The sequence below is a fragment of the Lissotriton helveticus genome, chromosome 11 (genome assembly GCF_964261635.1).
Source record: "Lissotriton helveticus chromosome 11, aLisHel1.1, whole genome shotgun sequence".
Taxonomy (NCBI): domain Eukaryota; kingdom Metazoa; phylum Chordata; class Amphibia; order Caudata; family Salamandridae; genus Lissotriton; species Lissotriton helveticus.
In genome coordinates, this window is record NC_136072.1 from 928,347,109 (window position 1) to 928,373,378 (window position 26,270).

A 26,270-nucleotide genomic window follows, 5' to 3' on the forward strand; every position below is an offset into this window, starting at 1 on the left:
AGGAGAGTGTCAAAAAGGGGTGCGTTGCAACCGTTGGTATTCTAGAGAGGTCAACTATCCTGTCCTGAAGTCTTTGTCGCCTGATCTAAGCGCTTTGGCCACGGGGTTGGTCTTCACACCATACTTGGTACTTATAATGTCACGCTATTTGCAGATGTTCTTTTCTCTCTGTCCTCTCCCTTTCTGCGCTTTGATCATTGCATGGATCCAATGTATATGTTTGATGATTAATTAATTGTATTTTTTCTCTCATAAGAATGATGGTGACTGCACTGTGGATTTGAGATGGTTCACATGCGTTTGAAATTGAGATAAGTATTTAAAACTTTTCAGAGTCTGTAGTTATTTACATTTAATAAAAGAACAAGTTAGTTTATATTAATTTTTACCATCAACTAGTTCAACTAATGGTCCATCGACCAGAGGAAGGATCTTTTTGATCAGTGAAAGGTTATTTAGGAGTATTAACTAACTAATTTTGAAAACTGGGAATAAATTATACATTTTGACTCCAGCAGTTTACACAACTGTGTGTGTGTTTATGGGCCCAGGTGAGTATATGGTAGTGGAGTATCTGTTGTTGGTACGCCACTGGATCATCAACACCAATAGTACCATTTCTAATCAGGTGACAAAAGTAATTAACAAGCACTGGCACTTACTACAAACAGGGAAGCACAATCGGGTAAATAACCTTTTTTCCTTTAAGAGAGCGAGAAGTCTGAAGCACTGCCTAGTTTCCACATGCCCCAAAAGCCCTTTGGAGCTGAGAAACACATTACTAAATAGCTGGAACTTACCTGAAGCAGTGGGTCGCTAAGCTTGTGGCAATTGCAGCGCATGTCACCTGACTACAACTACAAAAACACTGAATCTTGAACCTGCAAGGGTCCGGATGATAAAGAAACGCACAAATTGTAGATCAATGAATGTAATATATATGATCACATGCCCTTGCCAGCTCTACTATATGGGAATGTCCAGCAGGAAAATTAAAACCAGGATCTGCAAACATCGCAGCAGCGACAGATGCAAACTTAACACCACGCGGATAATGGACCATTTCCTAAAGCAAGGTCACACCAAATGATATGTGGTGAGTCATAATTGGAAGACTGGTAGGAAATCAGGATAACCTACAGAACTGCCTATTTGAAAAAGAACAACGTTGGATCTACCACGTGTCTACCCAAAAAAACAGGGTTAAACAAAACATACCGTGGAATGGGCTCACCATGCGATACAGGTTAACCATAGTGAAGTAAGTGCCCATGAGGGAGGGGGACTCATTCGGAAGTTGCTCCCTTCAGAAAAGACTGCAGGATTTGAGCAACTTATTTTTTTCAAAAATAGAAAAAACAGAGGACCCGAGTTGACGGTGCTCTATTTCTTTTTTTAGAGTGGGACTATAGACACCGCCTCCCTCTGGATCGATGTTGCCCAAATCGGTAGTAACAAAAGTATGTGTAATACAGGGGAGATGTCCTCTCCTGTTTTGGTTCTCTTTATCTTTGATCATTTCTAGCTTGATGATTTGACGCACAGTTGTGAGTGTGTTGCATGTATTTCACTAATTGTTAGAAGGAGGCAACACATGGGGAGAGACACTTTCTCCCCTGGCCATACACGTGATGTAGCCCCATTTGAAGCCTTGAGCGGTGACGCATTGTTTGATAGTGTTGTCGTGTATTTCTATAGGTTCTGAATCGATCCCCCTATTCCTGACCCTATTCTGGTTAAACTAACTATCAAGTTAACTAACAGTCAGCCCATGAGGCAAGAAAACCCCCATGATGCAGATACCGTTATCTGACGCAGTCACACTACGGCACAGGAACGTGTTATCTGATTAGGTCATAACGCTTGAGATCTAATTAGACAAGCGACATTCCTCCAGCCCCTGATAAGGCATACGACGTTCTCATAACAAATCAAACCTATGACAACCTGGATAATCCGTGCGGCCATTGTTTTGATTTCACAGAGAACTTTTGCAAAAGAATGTGCTAACGAGCAAGTCGTCTGACATCTTTATTGACGTACCTATGTCCATCCTTACGTCAATCTCGGCACCTTTAAGGTATAAATATTGCCGACCTTGCCCTATGCAAACACACGCGTGGTGACAAGACGGAGCAGCCATACTTGCCGAAGCCGAGAGCAGAAGCAGACCCCGCTGGCAGCAGCCCCGCCTTCCTGACGCGCTGAGAGACGCGCTGCTATCTCAAGCCGAGAGACCCAGCACCGGCGCTTCTGGGCAGCCCTCGCAGGTAGCCTGGAATATCGAGAGCAGAGAAAGAGATACCATTCCTCATTCATCCTAACTTCCAGGTACAGAACTGAATAACCCCTCACAGAGAATTCTTTAGTTATTCACTTGGCAAAAACAAACTTAACTTAAACTGTAACTTTCTATTCCCGCCCACGCATTAGACTTAGGTCAGGTACACGGGGTAGGCGTATTTAGAAACACCAGTTGAGTACGTTTAGTCAAATGTATATGTGTATGTAAATATATTTTAATCATTTTAAACATCATATGGCTCAGAAACCATATCAATGTTTTTACAGTATTATTTTATACTATTGCTTTTAATGTATGCACTTTACTTAACTATAAGTATTGCAATAATATCGATCCATTTCTCTTGTACGAGAAAAGAGACTGATCAATAAATAACATCTTTTATTGAACACGCCCGTCTCTTCCTTTTCTCTACATTCTGATGAGACTAAGAATGCACGTACTGACTGAGTAAAATAATTGCCTTGTGCTCACACGACTCTCGAGATTGACTCTTGATTAGGGGAGAGCAAAGTTGTCATGTTCTATGGTTGTCAGAAACTAAATCCCTTCTTGTCTAATCAGGGAAGTTAATCCTTCCTTGAACATTCGAGAAAGTTTCTAGCGAACTCTGAGCTTAGCTGGCAAACCCAAAAATTAAGTCTAGCATCGACAGTAGTAGACCTAGTTAACGTCTGGCCTAGGCCTTTACTGCTGTAGGTACTATTCCAATGCGCAGAGCCTATTGGGAAGATAGGAACTACACTACATGGCGCCCAACGCGTTTGGAAAGGGCGATAAAACTAACGTAAGACATTTAGAGTAACTCAGTCGTGCTTTCTCACTCAGACCCCTTTTCCCGAATACTCCAAAGACGTCTGGAGTGGGTGAAAGGTTGTATCCTCCAAAACCTCGCAGGAGGGAACTCCTATGTATGGTTCTTGGTCAAGTCAACGTTGAAGGATAAACAGTTCCAAAATATTGTGCATCTAATCTTTGTTCCATAAAGAAACCTGATCTGCAAATAGACATAATATAATCCTGTCTGTAAAATGGGAGACAGTGATGAAGAAAGAGAGGCAGTTAGATTAGCAGCTGAAATAGCAGCAGCTGATACTACAGCACTCGAAGCAGACCCGGATATAATACTCATCCAGGTCGCCAAAAGGAGATCTATAACCTTAAAACTTATAGAAAATGGACTGACACCTAGAGGTGGCACAGTCATATTCGTAATCGAGGCACACGAATATCGGCAGACAGAGGTATACTATTCATGGATACATTTTCCAGCAGCAAATGCTGTAACAAAGTACTTCCACTATTACAAAGTAGAGGAACCTCCTGAAACGTACACTCCTTTCGAGGAGGTGGAAGTACCACTCAAATTCCAAGAGCATTTGCTCTTATTTGATGGCGCCCTAAAACATAACAATCACATTACAAGGCTCGGTCCTTTAGGAAGACCAGGAGCAACGTGGCCGGTCTTAGCCGGATACACACCACATCCAGACATCGACAAGATGCCTGCCCCACAGCTGTTAATACAGCTAAAACAATTACTAAAAATTCACAGACAATTAGTTCAGTATGTAATGCGGACTTCAACAATTCAGCCAGCGATTAAACTTCCACAGCTGACCCCTCACCAGGGGAACACAAATAAAATTACACCACAGAACATCCAATCCTGCCTAGGTAAAGTTCCAGCTAAACGGGAACAAATACCATTCTGGTTGGCACAGAAAATCACCCAAATAGAGGCGGTGTTTCCTGACACCACCCCGCTGGAAAAACACAGGATTCTGACTATATGTCTCCCAATGGGAATCGCACCACACATTGAGGACTGTGACACTTGGGGTACAGTCTTTGCTTCAATCTACACAAAAACGCACGGTGTTCCATCCATTTCGGTGATACCAGATGTGCTAAAACAAATTCAAGATGAATACGGTCCAGAACCTGCTTTAACTCTTGGTATGAAATTACTGAAAGACTTCAAGCAGGTCTCGGCTATATTACTAGCCAACATAAAAGGTGAAGCAGCAAACGTGGCGATCCGCCAGAGGTTAAAAGAGACAGATATAGCAGACCAACCAGCTGAAATTGCCAGAATCATAGAAAAATCCTATGAAGAACTAGGCAGAGATAGTCTAGGTGGAATACCAGTAAAACCGCAACTGACTACTAGTCCAGAAAAAATATTTTTTAATAATAATTCACCAAAAAAGAACTGGGATGGAAATAAACAATCCAATCCTAAAGAAAAGAAATTCCAGTCCAGAGGAAGGTCTCCGAGGCGAAGAGAGAAATCTCCAAACCAAAGACAGAGGTCACCGCAGAGTGACCCCTCTGGGAATAGATATAACCTTAGAAATAGGGATAATATTAAAAAACCTGATAGATATCAAGACATTGATACACGTCCCTCTCAATCTTTTAAGAATTCCTCGCAGAAATCGGAAAGAAGAGGACGATCAGAAGAGCACGCCAAGTCCAAAGACAAGGAACCTGCTCAGCTAAAAAAGAAATTACAATTTCCAAAAAAGAAGGTAGCCAGTATCAAGGTAGTTAACAATGCCGAGAATACTGAGGACACAACTGAAAAACGGAGAATGGGCTCAGACAATGCTAGACAGCGCAGCAGAGGTGAGCATAGCTCGCAAAGTCCTTATGAATCATCTGGAGACAGTGGACACGAATGAATACCTTCAAGTGGAAACTGCAGACACCAGAGTTAGCAAGCCCCACAAGATATACGAGATAACATTACGTATAGAGGGAGATAAGACTAGGAAAATAAGGGGACTATTTTGGGATAACCTCTCCAAAGGCTTTGACATCCTTCTAGCTGAAAAAGACTGGCCACCAGAGTTTGTCAGGGAGTGCCCTCATGGCGAAGAAGTAATTATGCCTGCCTTCTCGAATCAAATACTGATTCATAAAAAATACACACTTGCTAGAAAGTGGGCAGTGGCCTTAGCACCTGCTTTATATAAAAATCATGTAGGATGGGATGAGGACTCCCCTCCTCACAAAATCCAGTTAAAATCACAACCTACTGCACAAAGGCAGTACCCAATTAAGCAAGAAGCTAAAAAACAGGTAAATGAAATACTAGATCAGCTAGAATACCAGGGGGTGATTGAAACTTGCACCTCACAAATGAACAATCCTTTGTTTCCGGTCTCCAAACCAGACAATTCATATCGTCTAGTTTTGGATTACCGACACCTTAACACATGTTGCAAAACCTTTGCAGTACAAAACTCACACAGTGCTGCACTAATGAATAACATAGTGCGCAAAAAATACAAAACAACCTTGGACATCTCCAATGGATTCTTTTGTCAAAACATAGCACCAGAGAGCAGATCTTTAACTGCATTCTCAGTAAATGGCACTCAAAAACAATTCTGTCGGTTAGCCCAGGGGTACAAGAACAGCCCGGGGGTATTCTCAGCGAGAGTAACAGAATTACTACAACTATATGATGATGAAGCGTTATCTTATGTTGATGACATTTACCTAACAGATGATGACTTGGAGACTCACTTGAAAAGGGTGAACACCATAATACTTGGGTTCGCTGCAGAGGGTTACAAATTCAACTTCAAAAAATCCAGAATTGCCCATCTAAAAATTCTATACGAAGGATATGAATTATCAAGTATAGCCTGGTTGACAATTTTTTAAGAACTAGAAGAATTAAAAAATCTAAAATATGAAAAAACGTATCCTCTGCCAATCGACATTCTGCCTCTACGACATTACGCCTGTGTAATCTATACAGACGGACATGCTCAACCGTCCGTTTGGGGAGAACATGCATACAACCCCACATGTGAGATTACAAAAGAAGTGTGGCGCGGAGGTAAACTAAGACCTCTATTAACAAAATCACACTCAGTAGAAACTAATTCAGAACTACAAACTGAAATAATAGCTTTGAAAATGGCGCTAGATAATGCGGATCGCGAATTCCCGACGCTTATAGTGTCAGATTCATATTACTGCGTCAAAGCATATAACAAGGATTTGCAGACATGGATTCAGAACGGTTACAAAGATGACACAGATGCACCAATAAAGCAGAGACTGCTCTGGGAACAAGTAGCTCTTTTGAAAAAAGAACTACCAAAGACTCACGTGACTCACTCACTGAGTCATCAACGTGATGGCGTTCACGTTGTAGGGAATTCATTGGCTGAAACAGCCGCAGCGGCAGCCACTAAATCGGCTCCCGTAGATCGAAAAAAGCGTACATTAAAATACATTGACGGTGAAACAATGCTGGCGGTGAAAACGTCATCAAAAGGCGACTGCTCAGCGTTACCGATCAACTATCCACTCAATTATACATACATAATCGATGCAAACTCCGTCCCTTTTGCTCGAATCCCTGGAGTGGGGGATAGAGTGATTCCAAACATGGACAGGAGAAGCTTGTTAATCGCAGACGCACACATGGGCGAGGGTCACAGACACCTTAAATTAAAAGATTCTCTGGAAGAATTACAATCACGGTACTGGTGGCCAGGCATGAGCCTGCACTACACCATGTTTGTAAAAAACTGCCCAAACTGCAACAGAGATCGCAGTGGGGAGAGAAGCAGTTTAATACCTCGTCGTATCAAGGCAGATAATATTACCAGCAAAAAGAATGGCTTGCGATTAACATATACAGGCTAGTTTGCACTTATAATGTAGATCACCAGCACTCGGCTGACGTCCGGACTATTATACAAGATTTGCGAGTCTAAATGGCATATACGCTAAGAGCATGCTACGTTCGACCATTTCTTTCACTCAGGCAAACCAGCCTGGGGGGGAAACATGGCCAAATGAGCACAGCCCAGCGGGAATCTTCTCACTTCCTTCCTGAGGGTATGGGATGGTGTAAAGAAAAAACCAAGGCAGAAAGCAATCTATAATAGAAAGGATATTAGGTTCGGGGGCTGGGTGGGTCAAACATCTAATAAGTGTCCAACGTAGTCTAAATAACTTGCCAAGAAATTCTCTGAAGGGATTCAGTCCGTACGAATTATTATTCGGAACTAGGATGTTGATCTCTGACCTTGATAGTCAGACTTCAGTGGTAATAGAAAAAACCTTTGATGTCAAAGACCGTTTGGCTATTTTGCAGGACTTAAACAAAACAAGAAAAGACCTGAGCAACATACAGTTGAAACAACAGCCAACGACCACTGAAGAATCACCACCTGTCCCAGCAAGACCTGTCTGGATTCCAAAAGTCGGGGATCTAGTCAGGGAGAAGATCGCGGTAAAGAAGGAATTTGGGCCTTCCTACAGAAAAGCAGTTCCTGTCTTGTCTGTCAACGGGACAAGATCAGTTGTACTACCGCCACTTGCTGGAAAAAAGGAGAACCGAGTTGTATCCATCGACCTGGTAAAACCACAACATGTGGCCGATAACAAACAGTAGGCCAAGTGGACTCCCAATAAGTAGCAGAACACCAAGGTTTGCTACCAGTACAGAGGTCCTAACAAAGAGGCTCATCACATTCGAAAAGCCTACAGAAGAACAACAAGGACTATGCAACAATGCAATAGAACTAAGACCTCTGAAAACCCAAATAAAAACATTTAGCAGAGACACACCAATCTATACTGAAGTACCAAGTGACAATGCAAAAAACAAAAATCCTGAACCAATTGGAACAATTGACAGAACTGCATCTGGTTACTTCATCAACTTCGATGATTCCTCTGAATGCTTCAGTGAACCAAAGACACAGCCATCATCAAAATCCTTTAAAGACAAAGCTAAGGAACTTTTGAAACAACTGAAAGAAACATATCTGGTTTCTCCATGGATTGAATTTTGGGTGGGTTTTGGTGCATTTATCCTCATACTTTGGCTCATCATGGTATTTACTTTGGGACGCTTCGTTGAGGGAAAATATGCTAAAATGGACACAGCAAGTCAGAACATCAACTTGGTCCTCAAACCACACACATCTTCACACGTCGAGAAAAGAGAACTTTCTCCAGAACTTTCTTCAGCCAAGTTCACAGCCAATCCGATACCTGGTGGGGTAGCCTGGGACAACACTGACTATGAAATTTATGGTCCGGTCGAGATCCTGAAATATCCACACCAAATCAAGATCTCCTTGAGTGACTTTGCAAAACCAAACTCATTTGCTGATGATTGGGACTTTGAAAGTATTAACAATATGATGTCTGACTTAGTAATGTCTGCTAAATTTACAAAACATGATTATTTGCAAGGTTCTACAAATTATGATAGTATGTATTGCTATAACCATTATGGTAACCATTTTTTGCATAAATCTGCACAACCTAGAAATGTTTTAAATTATAATCAATGGGAACATTGTGCTACGCCTCCAAAAGGAAGCTCTAGAACCGTTTACGACAAATATTCATATTTTTCAGGTTTTAACACAAGTAATGCTGAAACATTTTATTTTAAATTGTCAAACAAGACAGGGATGAAAACCATGATAACCAACACAAAATTGATATATTCAGATTCATTCTTTGAAAAAATGAATACTTTTGGATTTGATTATTGGGACAAAAATGTTGATTTGAAAAGTGTTTGGGGTACAAAAGAATGGCAAGTACAGGGTTTAGAAGCTTTGTTTAGAGCCTGCATGATCCCAGAACAAATGATATTTTTAAATGACACTGTTCAACAAACCACCTGTCTTGGCTTAGCCAAAATCAAAGATTTAAATAACCCGTCTATTCCAAAGCCAATAATGTTTAGCAATAACTCTGATACAGATGAAGAGATAGACGTAAACCATATATTAAACCAAAACAGAACACATCCTGATTGGAAACAATGGTTGATCTGGCCCACAGATACAAATAACTGTCAAGATAGATTCCTGAATAAAACACAGGGTTTCAAAATGACCAGGCCAGACCCTAGATATCCCCAAAGACATCACCCAGGGATAATAACAACCTACAGTGTGGGCAAATTATGCCTTCAATGGCTACAGTCTTCCACACTGCCTGAAATTAAGCAACACCTAACTTTACTTACTGATGGTGCTGACTTGCGTGATTTCATACTGGGACCACGCAAACAGCGTCAAAAGCGTTTCATAGCAGCCTCTGTATATGCAGCATACAATGAGGCCTGGAAGGTTACTCAAATTGAGACAGCAGAAAGAATACGGGAAATTGACCGTATCAATTTGGAAAAATCACTTTCTGTAGTGGACAATGGGTTAATGACTCTGTCCTCCAGAATTTTTTCATTGGACAGCATTGTGTCTTCAGCAATCGATATATTATCGCAAGACTTACTGTTATTACAACATGGTCAGTCACAATTGCGTTCCATTGTACAGCTTGGCTGGACGTTACAAATCTCTGCGTTCAGGCTATGTGCCTTGGCGTTTAATCAACACAACGTCACTATTCCAAATCTTTAACCTTACTGACAAATCGGTATGGCGCAAAAGGGTGCTGATTATACAATCTTGAGCATTGAAAAACTAGAAAGATTACCAATGACAATGTCAGAACGACCTGTCAGTGAATGGATAATCCACGGAATCATAAATATTCCAATCTCAACCTTCAGGTTTCAATACTGCCAAAAATATATACAGGCTGGCATGTACGAGAAATTGGGAAAGGGGTACCTTAAAACAACTTGGAACCTGCCCTATTCACATGCATGTGTCAGTAATAAAGGACAGAAAGTGTTTCTTAGTGGCAACAATTGTGCTATGTCACTAAGCGGCACGCTTCTGTGTAACGGAATTAGTTTGCATGGAGCCTGTGAAGGGAATTCATACAACCTTTCATGTCACCAGCAAGGCGCACCTGCAACTGAAATAGAACCATTCTTTCAAAGACTCTATAATGGGAGTTACATTCTTATTGTAGACCGTAGATGTTGTAGTCTTATGCCCGGGACTCCTTATCTAGTAACTACGACGGCCAAGGTCAAGTGCTGTGGACGTTCTTTGTTCCCCAGCTCCTTTCCAGACAGGGAGGCAAGGGCATGGCCCAGTTTGAAAATTACTTCTATTCGAATAGACACTTTAAGCAGAATGAAAACAGTGCTTCTTCAGACGCCTACAAGGCTCACGTCATCAAAAGAAACGTATGATCTACAAGTCGCAAGGACGACTGCAGAGATACATACATTATTATCAACTAATTCCCCCGTACATTTCGCGGAAATCCTGAGCGAAATCTTAAATATTTCTGATACCACTGGGGTCTCAAAGGTATTTAAGACAGTATTTTCGATGGCATTAACACCATTCAAAGCCATACTGGGTATTTTTCCAGATTTCGTCCATTCGATTTTTGGCGGACTTCCCCTGATCCTGGGACTAATTGCAGGAATCCTATTCCTAGTCCTTATTTTTCGTTATGGCAACCCATGTCACAGATCAAACTCTCGCGACAATGGAAGATACGATCCTAGCCATTGGATACCGGGACCGGATATCAAAAATCCTGGGACTCTCCCGGCTTAGAGACCTGAACATGACTTGGTTTCTATCATTTCGACCAATGTGGCAAAGGTGTGTTTTACCTGTACTAAGGTGTCTGCTATGCGGAGAAGAATGCGTGTTAGACACCTGTCTGACGCTACAATCGGATGCGCCAGTGGATGCAGATACACTGTTGGTTCCTACCAAGGTTCACGCTTTGTGCTGCCCTCAAAGGCTGCCAATCCTGATGACGGCATTCCTGGAATCTTCACCACTACGATTGAAGAGTAGTGAAGTTCAAGATGAAAGCAGCATCGAACAGGTACGACCTTCTGTCAGCAATGCAAATCAGAATGTCAATGGAGACAATCATGCGCACGAATGCATGGTTACCCCTATTTCCGACTTAGTGGAACTTTCCCATGAAGCTGTTGACAGTTTTTTCGAAAGCCTGAATGATATGATGTTCTCTCCGGAACAGAAATAGAGACTTTTGAGTAAACTCGCACACGGCGTTCCCTGAATTCGGCCTTCAACTTTAAAAATAAAGTCACATGAACAATTACAATCCAGTTCACGGACAGCAATTTTTTCAGCATGCCCCTTAAAATATTTTTCTACATATTTTTTCCCGGGACACTGATCTTCTGCTTAAAGTAAGAAACTATTCCTAGAGAACTAAGATTTCTATTTTTAGATACTTTATATAGACTTTAGCTGCCCGCTGGTAGGTTCACAAATATTTTATTATGTGATGAAATGGTCTCGAACTTCCTTTCTGTATAGCCATATTAAGAGTCATTTCATGTGTATTTCTCATATACCAATAAGCAATAATGCATACAAATGCGTGTTTACTTTTGCATTTAATTCATAGCTTAAGTGCATACAATATATATGACTGCAATTTTTCAGTATATTTGAAAATTTCAAAATGCATTTATGTATTTTGGGGTGGTAAGGTATACACTATACTCTATAGTATGTTGTACTATGTTATACTATGCATAGATTAGTAGATATGACCATAGTTAGCGTGGAGTGGGTGTCGTGTATTTCTATAGGTTCTGAATCGATCCCCCTATTCCTGACCCTATTCTGGTTAAACTAACTATCAAGTTAACTAACAGTCAGCCCATGAGGCAAGAAAACCCCCATGATGCAGATACCGTTATCTGACGCAGTCACACTACGGCACAGGAACGTGTTATCTGATTAGGTCATAACGCTTGAGATCTAATTAGACAAGCGACATTCCTCCAGCCCCTGATAAGGCATACGACGTTCTCATAACAAATCAAACCTATGACAACCTGGATAATCCGTGCGGCCATTGTTTTGATTTCACAGAGAACTTTTGCAAAAGAATGTGCTAACGAGCAAGTCGTATGACATCTTTATTGACGTACCTATGTCCATCCTTACGTCAATCTCGGCACCTTTAAGGTATAAATATTGCCGACCTTGCCCTATGCAAACACACGCGTGGTGACAAGACGGAGCAGCCATACTTGCCGAAGCCGAGAGCAGAAGCAGACCCCGCTGGCAGCAGCCCCGCCTTCCTGACGCGCTGAGAGACGCGCTGCTATCTCAAGCCGAGAGACCCAGCACCGGCGCTTCTGGGCAGCCCTCGCAGGCAGCCTGGAATATCGAGAGCAGAGAAAGAGATACCATTCCTCATTCATCCTAACTTCCAGGTACAGAACTGAATAACCCCTCACAGAGAATTCTTTAGTTATTCACTTGGCAAAAACAAACTTAACTTAAACTGTAACTTTCTATTCCCGCCCACGCATTAGACTTAGGTCAGGTACACGGGGTAGGCGTATTTAGAAACACCAGTTGAGTACGTTTAGTCAAATGTATATGTGTATGTAAATATATTTTAATCATTTTAAACATCATATGGCTCAGAAACCATATCAATGTTTTTACAGTATTATTTTATACTATTGCTTTTAATGTATGCACTTTACTTAACTATAAGTATTGCAATAATATCGATCCATTTCTCTTGTACGAGAAAAGAGACTGATCAATAAATAACATCTTTTATTGAACACGCCCGTCTCTTCCTTTTCTCTACATTCTGATGAGACTAAGAATGCACGTACTGACTGAGTAAAATAATTGCCTTGTGCTCACACGACTCTCGAGATTGACTCTTGATTAGGGGAGAGCAAAGTTGTCATGTTCTATGGTTGTCAGAAACTAAATCCCTTCTTGTCTAATCAGGGAAGTTAATCCTTCCTTGAACATTCGAGAAAGTTTCTAGCGAACTCTGAGCTTAGCTGGCAAACCCAAAAATTAAGTCTAGCATCGACAGTAGTAGACCTAGTTAACGTCTGGCCTAGGCCTTTACTGCTGTAGGTACTATTCCAATGCGCAGAGCCTATTGGGAAGATAGGAACTACACTACAGTGTGTCACGTTTTCTGCCATATTAGAGTATTGATTACAACTGCTTGGGAACAGAATGGGCACAATTTTCCGAAAGGATCATATATATCACAACTAGATTGATGTGGCAATCAATTTAGATGAGCACTTTGAAATGTATATTACAAATATGTCCTTTAAATTCTAAAGGAACGATCACTGGAAATGGCATGAGTCCTGAATACCACAAGTATGCTTGCAATATTGGAAGTGGTTATAAAGTTCCATGCATCTTGAGCACCGCATGTGCGCCTAAAAGACTTTAAGTGCCTTTCCAAGTGCATGATGAGCATATTGCATGACACACACAAGCTGTGCTTTTAATCCTACCATATGTTTATGCCTAATGTCTTTCTCATTGTATTCAGTCTTTTTAGATACAATAAGAAGTCGGGTGAAACTCTTAGGTTACAAATGGCCCACCCTACTTAGTGTGTGTGGTCACTGTAAAGGGTTTTTTCTCTAGCACCTTGCCCTGAAGAAAGCCCCTGTGACTCAAACTGCACTCAATATTGACTGAAACATGTCAACCGAACACTAGGATGTGAGACATCACTAATTTCCACACATCTGCCACTGCTTTTAACCCTGCTCAAGTAATCCACAGTTAAAATATTTTCTCTAAGGGCGGATATCCTAAAGGTAGTTTTAAAATCCACTCACAAATTCACTACGTCACGAAAAGAAACCAGCTCTGCTGGAATCCGGCGTCGTAGCACACCTCAGATGCACCGAGCATCCTAGGTGGGAATGCAATGATGAAACATGCCACCAACTAGGTTGGTGGATGAGGGTTATTATACAAAAACAAATGGTTTCTCTGAGACTTTAGTTAAAGACATGAATGACAGATGATTGGCATGGTAGCAAGCACTCTCTGTGTTGTATACAGTAATAAAGGGAAGAATGAATGGCACAAGACAGGGTAGTAGTCAGAAGGGTCTTTGCTGTCAGCAGAGGTTTTCCTCTATATTGGGATGATCAGGACAGCATATAGAAAAGAGGCTGGTCTGCAAAAATATGCTCAATAAATGGATCAGGTGAGTGAGAGTTACTGCATGAAAAGTTTTATCATAGCCCCGATCCCTGAACCCCGCACTCTGCAAACAACATTTCTCTTGCTCTCCTCCAAGAACTACACAAGCTCATCCAACTGCATGAGCATTAATCCGGACTACAAATTGAACCTTTCCACTACATTCTACTCACATCCCCCTCCCTTCCTTCCTTTACTATTTACTTATGAACCGAACCGTCAAATCGCTCCCATCCTTACCTGACACTCCTCTTGCAACGTATTCAGAATTCTTCACTCATACATTCTTACCAGTAGAAACTGTTTTTTGGAAATAACCGACATTAAAGGGCCTTGAGTGGCCCCCTATATGGACGGACTAAAAAACCGGAGTCATCAAGGCCTTTAAATTAAAACATTTACCCTTCGAATGACCTTGTTTCTATGCTAATACCTCTGGGTCACTAGATGAAGAATATATAACATTGACGTTTCATTTTCTATGCGTAAATTTTCTCTTTTCACATTGGATATTACGAGTGATCACTATGACATGGTAAAAGAGTGTGGATGCCCTTTCATGTGTGTCGCGCACCTAAAAGATTGCCAAATATTTGGCAACTCTTCCAAGCATATCCTGTATGTAGTGTATTTTTATTATTGTGTCTGCGCTATGCGTTGTGGTATGGCAAATTGTTTAGGTATTAATCATCTTAAAATAGAAGAGGCATTTTTTTACCAGGCCACGACTAGACCGGGTTTCCTGTTCTAGCAAGCATCTTTTTCAATCTGTGGTGAGTGAGGGGCCTTCAGTAAGCTATATGTCCAAAGCAAGACAGCTGACAAGTCTTCAAGGTGTTGCAAAACATTACTATACCATAAATGATCAAGACACAGAATGTGAACCTGCTAAGGTAGCCAGTAGAAGTATGCAGGCTAAAGTGCACTCACAACCAGGGGAACAAGCATTTGCAAAGTAATTGGTCTCGCCTTTGGGACCTTATATGTATTTAGCTATGCAGCACATTAACCTGAACACTAAAACATCTACTCTTCTTTAACATGGGGGATCGTAAGCACCAAACTGCGTGACACACCAGGTATGGGAACACATGGAGAAAAATATTACCTTTCAGCTGGAAATGGTTTAGTCCAAAGCTCCTTCGGTGGTCATATCACTGAAAATACAAAATTTGAAAAAAATATTGTCTACGGGTGCTCATGGAAGACCATTTCTATGGACTGGAATCTAGAGAATGCGAAAGTGACTCTGGTATTTTATTGACCTCTGCTGGTCGTTTTCTATCAAGAAAGTTAAATAGAGGAATTTGCCAGAAACATTTAAAAAAATAAAGTCCCTCAGCAGAAAGCAATTCTGCTATTTTACTGACCTCTACTAGTCCTTTTTTATTAAAACAGTTAAATAGAGGCAGTTGAACAGAAAAAAAGTCCCTAAGCGGAAGCAGACAAGTCCTAGGGCTGATCTCCAGAGCCCACAAAGCACATTCACATATACCAATATAGAAGTATATACTAAATTATATACAATGCCGCTCACAGAGGGTTGCTGGCCTGAAGGGACGACGTGGGACCTGTGCGCTTTGCTAGCGCTTGTAAATCCGAGTGGGGCTACTTCAGGGGAAAGACTGCTGCACACGCCGAGGGACTGCGAGGACCAGCAGTCTCTGTGCTCACCAGCTGCTGCCTCTTCCCTCGGCGTTCCCGCCCCCCTGCCTGGACATTCATTTACCTATCGCGGCCCCCGCTCCGCGGGTGCCGCTCACAGAGGGTTGCTGGCCTGAAGGGACGACGTGGGACCTGTGCGCTTTGCTAGCGCTTGTAAATCCGAGTGGGGCTACTTCAGGGGAAAGACTGCTGCACACGCCGAGGGACTGCGAGGACCAGCAGTCTCTGTGCTCACCAGCTGCTGCCTCTTCCCTCGGCGTTCCCGCCCCCCTGCCTGGACATTCATTTACCTATCGCGGCCCCCGCTCCGCGGGTGCCGCTCACAGAGGGTTGCTGGCCTGAAGGGACGACGTGGGACCTGTGCGCTTTGCTAGCGCTTGTAAATCCGAGTGGGGCTACTTCAGGGGAAAGACTGCTGCACACGCCGAGGGACTGCGAGGACCAGCAGTCTCTGTGCTCACCAGCTGCTGCCTCTTCCCTCGGCGTTCCCGCCCCCCTGCCTGGACATTCATTTACCTATCGCGGCCCCCGCTCCGCGGGTGCCGCTCACAGAGGGTTGCTGGCCTGAAGGGACGACGTGGGACCTGTGCGCTTTGCTAGCGCTTGTAAATCCGAGTGGGGCTACTTCAGGGGAAAGACTGCTGCACACGCCGAGGGACTGCGAGGACCAGCAGTCTCTGTGCTCACCAGCTGCTGCCTCTTCCCTCGGCGTTCCCGCCCCCCTGCCTGGACATTCATTTACCTATCGCGGCCCCCGCTCCGCGGGTGCTGCTCACAGAGGGTTGCTGGCCTGAAGGGACGACGTGGGACCTGTGCGCTTTGCTAGCGCTTGTAAATCCGAGTGGGGCTACTTCAGGGGAAAGACTGCTGCACACGCCGAGGGACTGCGAGGACCAGCAGTCTCTGTGCTCACCAGCTGCTGCCTCTTCCCTCGGCGTTCCCGCCCCTCTGCCTGGAGTGTTTTAAACCTAGCTCCCAATCCCGCGACGCGGGACGCGCGCGGGACATAGCCCGGGGCTAAGCCCGGGCAAAGGGCGGGCCCTCCACGGCCCTCAAAGGCCGGAAAAGGACGGGACGGGCCACCCCCCTTGGTTTGCCACTTTCTTGATATACTATAAAATAGTTAAAGACCCCCTGTAAGTATTTTGTGTTCTTATTAGTGGACTCTTTTACATATTAAGGTCCTACATTCCTATACCATCATGACCACCAAGGTGGACCATTTTACCTACGAAGACAGCAGTGGGCAAACGTGCTCCCTGTTAGATGAGCTGAACCTCATTTGCAAAACCACATACGCCTCATTAGAAACTCCTCTTTTGCCCAAAAATGTGAGTTTACTCTCACACAAGGCTACACTTCTAGACTCATCCATATTTGTTAATAAATCCTGCAGTCCGAATCCACAAAGCAATGAGTCCCCTCAGATCCCATCCACAACAAGGAAAAATATCGATGTCATTAAAGGTGGTAATAATCCTAAAATTCTAAAACTGTGTCCATCCACTGTAAACTCCCCAATGATTTCTCCGCTGGTGGAGTTTTCAGAAGCCATAGCACCCTCTTCCCAACTGCAAATTATCCCCATTATCGAACAACTGCTTAGTTCCATGATAGCACCCTTACTAGAAAAAATGAACTTGTTAGGGGAACGCCTTTCCGTGATAGAGAAAGCCATTTCCTTAAACCCGTTGGCTGGCAAACACAGTGTTACACCCAATCGCCCTAAGACTTCTCCTATACATCTAGGCTCAATACCATCTGTGCTAGATAAAAGGCATCAAACAAAACCCACTGGCCCTACTGCCTCAGGGCAACAAATACCTAAATTCCCCACTAAACTTCCCCCCCCACAGCTGACCACACCGAGAGTAGGTCATAATAAAATTAATTCTATTCATTTACCTCCGGAAGCGGCCCCATACGTGTGCATTCTTGCGGGTGTACCTTCTCTCCCACCGGGAAAAATTGAGACAATATGATTTAGTCAATAAAACTAAATTCTGGCTCTCAAAAAACAGACCATTGCCTCCTAGTCTATATGGAGTAATAAGGAGTGTTAGAAGGGTTGGTTGGCTGGGCTCTCTTCCCAAAGACGCTGCGGGGGACCTGGTACTCGTGAGATTCAGGGACCGAAACATAGTACCTTTTTTGAAAACTTGCCCGCCTCGAGTAAGAGATGGCCCAATATCAATATGGGACCTACATGACTTTTACCCCATAATACCGGGCTTTCCCCTCTGAATATCTGGACATATAACAAAGGCTATTCATGAACTCTTGTGTTTAAACCACGAACTCCTTTGATACTGCTATAACCTTGTAGTGGAAAATAACTTTTTATGTCAGGGACCCTTCCTTACTGTTCTCTAGTCATTTAAAATGTTTTTATATGGATTGTAAATTGTATTTATCATGAACTTTTATGGTTTTGTTTTTCAAAAGCCGAATAAAGTATATTTGATTTGATTTGAATTATATACAAGAGGTCTCGAATGCTCGACCTCACAAAAAAATGATATGATTGTTATGCCAGCCTCCCACCTTTCTCTGTACTGAGAAGTGCCAAGTCCCTCACATGAATGCCCCTAAAACAATACAAGCATGCTCACTAAAGAGGTTCCTGCAATGCAAAATGCACGTAAAGACTGATGTAATAATAATATGTGAAGCAGATAAAGGAGGCAATGTTGTTCTGATGGATTTTTCAAAGTATGAAAATTAAGCCTTTCGGCAAATTATATGTGGCCACCGATTATACTACATGTTCACGTAATGACTATATGCTAGCCATCAAGACAAGCAAAATGCAATTATCTAAATGGTATGAACAGGGCTTTTTTGATGTACAAGAATACATACATATGGTTGTGAATAGACCTACTACACCTTTTATTTATTTTCTACCTAAAATACACAAAGAGGAAACCAATCCACCATGCAAGCCAATATTCTCAGGGATTGGGTCTTTTACGCAGAAAATGTCGGTATATATAGATATTTATCTAGCACCAATGGTGACTGCAAAAGACCTCTTAGGCAAACTATCAGAAATTCCATGGGAAGATGCATACCTGCTAGTGACATGGATATCAAGAATCTCTATACTATTGTTTCACATAAGGCTGGGCTGAGGGCACTCCAATATTTGTTCTCATCTAAGAGTAGAAGTCACTACCAACACGTACAGATGCTTCTAGACATGACCAGATTTGTACTTGAAAACAACTACTTTTTCTTCCAATTTTCATTAGCTGTGCGGTCAGCTATTGGTGTCTATTTTTTTACGCTTTTGACTCCTATCTCACCTTTACTAAAAGTACCAAGTCCTACTAAAGGCTGCGTTATTGTAGCCCTGAAGAAGCAGAGAAAGTAGTCCGTGAAACACCTCTTGGCAACTTCAGTGTTTTGATTTGTGGAAATCCAGGTTATCAAATGTACATTTATGTAACTGAGTTAATATTCTATTTATGGATTAACTGTACCGTAGGAATACCTTTGTTCTTAAAAAAGTGCATATAAAAACAGATGTAATATCCATCAATGGTGTTCGTTGTATTTATATTACTCCCAACTACCCCCACTGTATCAGCTTTTGCAAAGAGTTTCAGGTTTTCATGAGAGGCTTCACCCCTAAGGGGAAGCTGCAGAAGACTTTTTGAGTCTGGGCAGAGGCCTGAGATGCAGGGGCTGAGGTCCAGAGGAGGAGGAGGAGGAACAAGAGCTTAAGAAGGTGGAGGAGGGGGTGTAGGATGAGTTGATCCTGGATTCCAATGCGGATTTGGGACAGCCTGTGGAGGCGGCCAACAATGTTCTGGAAGCCGTGGTGATTTCCAGAGTAGGGAGCAGTGTCTCCTCCAAGAACATGCCCCCAAAGGAGCTGGCAGACAGGAGGGAGTAAAGAAAACTAAAGATGGTGCTTGCAAAGCTGGAGCAGGTACAGAAACTTGCTTTGGCTGGTTAGAAGCAGACCCAGCCTCTTGCTAGACTGCAGAAAGAGCAAGCTCTAGTGGAGAGGAGACTAGCTATGGAGGAGAGGAAGACGTCCCATGAGCTGATTCTCGGCAAACTAGACATAAGAACCCTACAAGTGGGGTCACCAGCACAGGTGGCACCATACCTGTAGTGTCCATTGTTGAATCCAGAGTCAGGATACCCAAGGATGTGGTGCCCAGTTATGGAGTGGAAGATGACAAAGATAAGTGGTTTGCAGTCTATAAAGTGGCTATCCGAGTGCACAAGGTCCCAGAAGAGTTTTGGGGTGGTAGTTTATGGAGGTATATGCCCACAGTGGGAAGAGACACACTCCTTACACTAGAGGTGGAGAACCAGACATGCTACACTGTTATAAAGACCAACTTGGTCAGCGAGTTTGGGTTGACCCCTGAAAAGTACAGGCAATGGTTCTGGGCCATCCACAAACTCTCCACACAGGCATGGGTGGGTTTCCAGGATTATGCTAGTAAGGCATACAAGGGCCTGGTGAGGGGCAGCAAGACTGATGATCATTCAGAGCTGCACAACTTATTTTTAAAAGAGCACCAACACCTTGTTGATAGCAAGCTTAATGTCCCCAGGAAGCTTGCTGAGGAGGCAGACATCTGGGTCAGCCCCAAATTGTCTAAGAAGGTATCAGGGTTCCTACCAGAAGAAGGGGAGGAGGTAAGATAAAAAAAGACAGAATTCTCTAAAGGCCCCCGAAGAAAACTCACAGGGGAAAGGGTCTGTTTCTCATTCCCAATCTGGCCACCAGAGGAAAAGCAATTCTGACAAAAGTCAGCAGCCCAAGCCCATCAAGTGCTATGAATGCTTAGGAGTATGTACACTAGAAGGGGGATCCCAAGTGCTTAAAAAGAGCACAACCTCCCCCTGGAGGAAGGCTTCCTGAAGTGGTGAGCGTAGAGGTGCGGGAGGAGTTTGTCTCAGTTAAGGGGTAGGATAGTACTTTAGTTTGGTTACCCTAGTGCCCATGGGTGACCGGGGGATGTTTTGTACGATCCATGTGCCCTCTAATTCTACAACTATAGAAAATGGGTCACCATCAATGGGCAAGCTTTTGAGGCTTTGAGGGACAAAGGTGCCAGCATTACTACGGTAAGGAGCCAGCAGATGTCCCCAAAGCTGGTAATTTCCCATGCATTTCAATAGGTTGCAGTGGCTGACAATGTGGGGGTGGCAGGGGGGGGGGGGAGGGGACTATCCATTGTCCCATATTCAATTTGAAGGGGGGGGGGGTCAGGTCTACTGAAGGTTGCTGTGAGCCCTGCCATGCCTGTGGACTGTTGGCATGGTAATGACCTTGAGCACACTAGCCGGAAGGGTGTGGAACCCCAGGCTCATGTGGAGATCTTGGGGTTACCCGATTGGATCTGTGCAACCACAAGGCTCGTGGTTGCCCAGTATGGGAGTCAAAAAGGGCTAGAGCCTGGACAACTTGCCAATCAAGCTGAAAAGAAGGAGAAAAGCAGAGGGAGTGGGAAACTAGCCCTTGAATATCTTTCCAGAGAGATGGATGGAGCACCTGTGCTGCCAGCCCAGGAGTCCAATGAGGTCATTGCTCCCCTTGGTGACCTGTCAGATCTTGCTCGATGGAATATGGAAGAAGGACCCACCAAGGAGGAGGTATATTCAGCACAGAGCAAGTGCCCAACCCTTGTGGGCCCGAGGCTACAGGCCCAATCAGCAGGTGATGCCTCTGGGAGTAATCCCATTTAATGGGAGGGAGAACAACCTTCTTTACAGTGAGCTTAAGGCTCCATTGTGCTGGTGTTAACTGAGGGCAATTGTAAATCCATAACTTCAGCTATCCTTACAAGGACTGTTTTGGTTTGAATAAGAGTAAAATGCTCTGAGTACCACTTACATTTCTGTGAGCTCTAAGAAATATCATGCGGTACCCAGTTGTTCTTGAGTACAGGTTAATTGAATAGTCTTGTGTTTGAATTGTGCTCCACACCGCACAAGTGAGGCATCCATAGTAATGGTCACTTGTGTTTGAGGGACCAGAAAAGACCTACCCAGCAAGTTATTTTGTTGTTTCACTAAAGGAGAGTGCAGAGTTCTGACTCTGTCAATACTAGATCTGTCCATTGCTCTTCTGCGTGTGACAATTGCCTCACTAGACACTTTGGCAGTTGATATTGTATTTATGTCTGCAGCATAATTGCAAAGCTTGAAAACATCATCCCCAGCAGGGTCATTACTGTCCCCACCAAAAGAGGACATAGCATCCGAAAGGTTAGCAGCCTTTGGAACACCATCACCTTCTCTTGCTTTGGGAAGGCTTGCCACTGACAGAATTTAACAAAGCCCCTTGAAAAGATTGGATCGGCTGTTGTACGACACACTATTTTAGCACTGAATGCGAACCCTAGCTTGTGCAACACAGACACTGTTGTCAGAGTGTGTGCTGGGCACTGTTCTTGGCTACTGCTCTTTATCAGCCAATTGTCCAGGTAAGGAAAAACATGTATTCCGTAGACGTGCAGTTACCACTGCTAGAAATCTGTAAAATACCAGTGATCCAAAGGGCAGAACTTTAAATTGGCAGTGTTGTCCACTTGCCACAAAGCACAGGTAGGGGTGGTGTGCCAGATGGATGGGAAAGCAGAAGTATGCTTCCTTCAGGTGGAGAGTTGCCATGTAATCCCCTGTGCAGAGCAGCGGAATGACATCTTGAAAGGTAGCCATTCTGAAGTGCCCCAGCAAGATGTACCAGTTTAGAAGACTATGATCCAGGATTGGCTGCAGAGTTCCATCCTTTATGGGGCTGAGGAAGAACAAGAAGTTGACCTCTTGCCAGCATTTGTATGGGTGTAAAGGCTCAGTTGCATTTTGGATGAGTAGAGCATGTACTTCTTCCAGCAAAGCGCCAGATGGTTTTGAAACACTGCATGGCAACGAGTGGTATGTTTGTTGGTGTTGTGTGAAACTCTAAGCAGTAACCCTGCTATACTACCTTGAGCATCTATTGGTCCGTGGTAATTAATTCCCACTGCAGAAGGAATAACTAAACATTTTCGCAGACAGGTGTTATGTGACTAGGAGGAAAGAGGGATTAGTCACTACCTTGAGGTAGATGGAACTCTAATGGAGCTATCTTTACCATTAACATAGTAGCTAACTCTCTCAAAGGCTTTGGACACCTGGCTTTCTTGAGAGCGCAGTTGCTGCTGCTATGCCTGTTTTCTGAACAGGGTTGATTGCCTTACTTCCCCGCGTACTGTTGTATAAGCAACATAGTTTTGGGCGATAGAATCTACAGAGTCCCATGGCTTTGGGTGTTTTTTTTCTTTTTTTCTATCATGTTGTCAACTTGGTGTCCAACCAAATGTTCTCCATGAAAAGAGACATTAATAAGGTGTTTAACTTCTGGCTTGAACTGGGGCACCGTACGCCATGCATGGTGGTGGAGAATGATGCTAGTGTTCATCTCCTATGGTGTGATATCAGCAGAGTCAAGAGTGCAGTGAACGGTTGAAATCCTATTTACTTCAGAAAAGATTTCCTACCCCATCTTGTAATATGGTTATGGGAGATGTTTTAGAAACTTTTTCATCTCCTTCCGTTAATCTTAGCATTAGGAAATATAAAGGACACACCTTTAAGCCTTTGAGTGTCTCCATCAAACTGTCCTCTTATACTTTTTAAACATGCAGCCTGATTTTATGATGTGCTATAGCTCTCTGAATGACCGCACAGTATGCCATTGTATCATTTGGTGTGGTGGTTCTAAGCATGAATTGTCCTGTGGGAGATGCAGTAATGTTCACAGAGGTCTTCTCTTAATCAGAGTCCAGATGATAGGAGTGTCTGACTCGTGAAGCTATATAAAACTCTGTTAAAGACGACCGGCCGTAGGAGACGCGAAGACAGCCAGATACCGGCTGCCGTCAATAACCTTGTGCCTACCGGATGCACTCAAATTAATTTAGTTTGGGTCGCCTTTTTACTCTGATGAGGCTAACTATATGATGATTAACATATGACACTGCAGATTATATGAAGGATTGGAATCGGGAATTATATTGGGTGGCTACTGGACCGACATTTGCGTACCGCATATAAGGGATCTACTGGCCCAGTGGCAAGCAAGTTTAGTGTAATATTCAGGAGCACGTCATAGTAGGAAGCTTGCGAATCCCCCCTTGGACCGTGGCTGGGACCATTAAAGGTGTCTCATACAGAGGAGAGACGTACTGTACGCTTGTAAAGTAACTAATTGGTTCGGGAGCAATGCTTTTTGCGAGACTTACGCTCATATGCGCGCCTACCTATGGGGCTCTATAAGTATCCCAGGCAAATTCTCCTTACCATAAGGAATCTGCAAGTTGAACCCTTATTTAACCAGTTAAGGGATCCAGGAATGATCCTCCTTTTTTATGATATTTTGCGTAGCCACCTGTGCCTCATCACTGGACTCATCCTGCATCCTTTGTAGGAGAGTAGGGTCTGCTTCCTATGGTCACCCCCACTTTTTGATGTGATTCTCTGGTTTTTCGACTGTGGCTCTGGGCCTGCTAATCAGACCCACAGCCCAGCTGGTCTCTCTCTAAATTTATACCATGTACTTTAGGTACATACCTGATTGGGTATTGGGTCACCTCTGTGAGCCCCTGTATAGTGTACCATAGGTACCGAGGGCATAGGTGCATCTAAGGCCTACTAGGGGCTGCAGCATGTATTATGCCACCCCTGGCTGGCCATCCAAACTGACACCACAGGCTGATCACTCAGCTTGGGTAAGGTGGTGTAATCACCCCTTACTTAGAAATAGTATACCTATATCTACCCACATATAGACACATATACACATATAAGTCACTCCTATGGTAGGCCTCGACAATCCTGGAGGCAGAGTGCTTGGTTTTATGTGAGAGGGTGCCCTAGCATGAGCTGAGCACCTCTGCAGCTTTCGGAACCATCTCCTTATAGCTGTTCTATGATATAGCCATACCATATACTCTTAAGTGCATTATAATCCTCGTGGTTAAGGCTAACTTTGGTTTGGCTTTATCAAAACATGTCGTGTAAGGTGTCAAACACTTTGGAATACTACCCCCCCCGCCAATTCTGGCGGCGGGGGTAGCATTCCACCCTTCTAGAGGGAAGAGACATGTATGTTACTGCTTTACCCGGTTAAAGTTAAACAGAGCCTCAGCAACACAAAATGGATGCTGCTGCCACAGACAAGAGTCTGACCTCCTGCAGCTGGGGGAAACTCCAGCAAGGGAGGCCTGGACAATAGGTTTCCTGTCGAGGGAGGTTATAGCACCTCCCCAGACAGCCTGTAGTGTATTGGGGCAAGGTGGGTTGAATGGAAAGATCCTTTTCCAGACACTGCCTGGGGCACACAAGGTGCTCCATGCATAGCCCGGTTCAAACCAGTTGCTGCGGCACTCCAGCCCCGCTCTGGCGCAAAACTGGACAAAGGGAAAGGGGTGTAACCACCCCCTTCTCAGGTCCACCCATAGGAGGGACCTAGCAGGTAATCCAGCCCATTTTCTTAGAATAAAGATTGGTGCTGTGTCTCCAGGACCTTAGATTATCCTGGAATGAAACTCTGAAATGAAACTCTTGGACCTTCGACATTCTATACCGACTAGAAGACTGAAGACATCTCCCTTGTGGTCAAGGAGTGACCACCCTGTGCAAACAGGCACCACCAGTAACCTGCCGGTCTGCTTTGTCGACGCTCCCAACGGATCCCGAAGACTCAGCGACTCAGGAACTGGACTCTCAGATTTTTCTGACTCCGACCCAAATCCACAGCAAAGCTGAGACCCGTGGCGGTCACGAGAGACGTGGGACCGGACACCCTGGGCATCCTGCATTTTGCTAACCGTGCAACTACCGAGGCACCCTCGCAGTTGTGCATTGGGATACGAGAAACCCCAGACCCGAGCACCATTTGCACCGAAGCTCCGCCCTCCACGAGTGCCGTTTGGGGCCCGCTCTTGCATCTCTGCTCATCGCGTCTTCCCGGTTGCTAGCCCGTTGGCTAGTGAGCCCTCTGAAATGAAACTCTTGGACCTTCGACATTCTATACCGACTAGAAGACTGAAGACATCTCCCTTGTGGTCAAGGAGTGACCACCCTGTGCAAACAGACACCACCAGTAACTTGCCGGTCTGCTTTGTCGACGCTCCCAACGGATCCCGAAGACTCAGCGACTCAGGAACTGGACTCTCAGATTTTTCTGACTCCGACCCAAATCCACAGCAAAGCTGAGACCCGTGGCGGACACGAGAGACGTGGGACCGGACACCCTGGGCATCCTGCATTTTGCTAACCGTGCAACTACCGAGGCACCCTCGCAGTTGTGCATTGGGATACGAGCACTGTTCCCTCTAGGCCGCGCGCGCGCGCACCTTCCGTGACGTCAG